We start from the raw sequence: 3,170 nt of genomic DNA, 5'->3' as shown, positions 1-3,170 counted from the left end.
TGGCACAGGACAGAGCAGAGTTTAGGGCTGTTGTACATAGGGTCGCTATGAGTCGCAAACGACTCGACGGCACATAACAACAACAACAACATACATAGAATTACTGTACCAAAAAATTAATCAATAGTGATCCATTTCAGGAAGCAGCATATGATCAAGAACCAATGGTAGTGAAGGAATAAATTCAAGCTGCACTGAAAGCATTGGCAAAAAATAAAGTGCCAGGAATGATGGAATATAAATGGACATATTTTAGATAACAGATGCAACCCTGGACATACTCACCAGGTTGGGCCAAAAAATCTGAAAAACAGATACCTGACCAACTATCAATATTTGTTTCCATTCCCAAAAAAGGTGATTCAACAGAAAGTGGAACTGTATGAGCAATATTACTAATATCATATTCAAGTAAAATCTTGCTAAGGATTATTGAAAATAACTGGAACAGTTATTTACTATGAGGGAATTACCAGAAATTCAAGCTGGATTTAGAAGAGGTTTTGACATGAGGGATATCATTGCTGATGTCAGTTGGACTTTGACATATCAGAAACATGTTTAGAGAAACATGTCAGAAAAATGTTTACTTGTGTTTTATTAACTATGCAAAGGCATTTACTTTGTGAGTCATAATAAATTATAGATAACATTGAGAAAAATGGGAATCCCAAATGACTTAATTGTTCTTAATTGTTCTGGTGGCCTAGGGGCAAGAATCTGCACTGCAATCTCGAAGTCACATGGTTAGAATCCAACAGATGCTCCGCTGGAGAAGGAGGGGTAATCTCTTCCTGTGCCAATCAGATCCATTCAATTTGATGGTTAACAACAACAACAACAAAAAAAAAAAAACCCACAACGGGGAGAGGTGTGGGCATGGAGAAAAATGCAACAATGAATGAATGGAAATCCAAAGTCTCTGTAAATGTTCATTAAAATTAATAATAACAAGAAAAAAAAGAGATTGGAGAAAAAACTTAACAACCTGTATTCTACAGATAACCTTGCTTGCAGTAAGTAGACTTGAAGCAGTTATTGAATAATAGCAAAGACTACATACTGTCTTCAATCTGGATTATATCTCAACATCAAGAAAACAAAAATCATCACCACTGAGCCAATAGGCAACATCGTGACAGATGGAGAAAAGATGAAGTTGTCAATAATTTCACTTTACTTAGATGTAAAATCAATACCCATGATAACAGCACTCAAGATATCAAAAGACATGTTCCATTGAAAAAATCCGCTGTAAAGGACTTCTTCAAAAGAGCAAGGATATCACTTTAAAGACTAAGGTATCCCTGATTCAATCCATGGTATTTTCAATTGCTTTTTGTGCATCTGAGAGTTGGATAATGCCTAAGGATGACTCTGGTGTTAATGACAAGTATTGAGTATTCTGTGGACTGCCAAAGGAAGTACAACCAGGATGTTCCTTAGTGGCGATGATGGTGAAACTGTCTCACATACTTTGGGCACGTTATCAGGACTCTTTGGAGGGGAAAAAAAAATCCAAAACCAGGCTGGGAGATGCGGAGGATCAGAGAAAGATAATTCCCTCACCCACATGGATTGACACAGTGATTAACGATGGGTTTGAGCATGGCAGAGACCTTGAGCATGGCTCAGGACAGGGTAAAGTTGTGGTCTGTTTGTTCTTAGGGTGACCTATGAGTCATTGTTTACCTGATGACACATAGAGTACTGCACAACAACCCTGATCTTTGACAGCATTTATCTGTTTTGTCGGTATATTTTCTGTGGTTCTAAAATCTCAGCATGCATTAGGATCACCTGCAGAGCTTGTTCAAAGAGCTAGCCTCTGCCTTCTTTCAGGTCCTGATTCTATTGTGTTGGGTTTTAATACATTCCCAGGCGATGTTGCTGCTCTGGAATTTTCACAGGTGTACGCTTACGTGTCTGGTTCCTTTTGTAAATCAGCATTAACTTTATGTTTATACTATAGGATACCACATCTGATCTCAGATTTTTATTTGAAAAAATGTATTTTGCATAGAGGGGGAAAAAAAATTCCAGACACCAGAGGACCGTGAAGTGAGCTCTGGAGCATAATCCATAAGGAGTTGCATTGCTGACCATGCCTCTCTGTGACAGAATCCTTCAGTGGCTCTTTAGAATAAAGATGGGGCAATCTCCTCCAGTGCAATTTATAGCCTAAGATAACTCAATGGTCAGCTATGAGTAGATTCTGGCAAAGAGTGAGCGAATAGAGCAAGAGCCCCTTTCAAGGCTAGACTCAGCCTTAGTCTTCATAATAATTTGCATCCAACAAAGTGTAGGCATCAGTGGTTAAGAACAAATGAATGATTGCGTAGGGGGATGGATGGACATTTAAGCGATTCCTCCATTATTTCAGCACCTCTGACAGTAACTTACCAGCCTCAGTATGCCTCTTCCTGTCATCCCTGGTTCCCCAACACCAAACAGGGAACCCAGCTCCATGAACAGGCATACATACTGGGTCAAAGGATGGGTTCCAACCAGGACTCAGAGCAGCTCCCAGAGAGAGAGTTCACTGGGCAAGGACATCCAGCTGTGCCCTGCCGGCTGTGGGCTCCAGTGACATAGCTGCTTGCATTTAAGGTGGACCAAGAGCTCTTGCTCAAGGAAACCACAGAGGTGTGGGACCAAATAAGCAAGTGGCCCTGAAAGACCACACTTTTTAGCCTCTCATCAAATTGTCCTTTTTAAAGTCAGTGGAAGCAGCAGCAGCAGGGTTTTAAAAACAAAAATAGTGGTTCTGAGACCCAGCCACTGGAATAAGGGTTTTAAGCAAAATCATTCACCCTAGTTCACAGATGAGGAAATGAGCGTTTCTAAAAAAGGCTCTGGTCCTTCCTCACTAGGAGGAATGGGCAATAGGAAGGGCATGGCGAATTCCTGTATAATTGTGACATCCATTTCTCAGAGAAGCCGTATTAAGTGTTGTCCTGTCGGTGTCACCAGCTGTCCAGTCAGTTCCCTTTGCAGTCTAGGCGGGCTGATGAAACACTGAGTGTCATCCGCCACCACCTGCTATTATCGCCAGGGGTCAGACCTGGGCTCCTCCTGAGCCTTAGTGATTCCATGACAAAAGGTAAAAGCCTAGGAGGCCTGGGGGAGGAGCATGGAAAGCCAAAGCGCCTTCCTGTTTAACGTCCAAT

This window comes from Elephantulus edwardii, unplaced genomic scaffold (genome assembly GCF_000299155.1).
Source record: "Elephantulus edwardii isolate Elephantulus edwardi_28Jun2011 unplaced genomic scaffold, EleEdw1.0 scaffold00152, whole genome shotgun sequence".
Taxonomy (NCBI): domain Eukaryota; kingdom Metazoa; phylum Chordata; class Mammalia; order Macroscelidea; family Macroscelididae; genus Elephantulus; species Elephantulus edwardii.
This window is presented reverse-complemented; position numbering follows the sequence as displayed.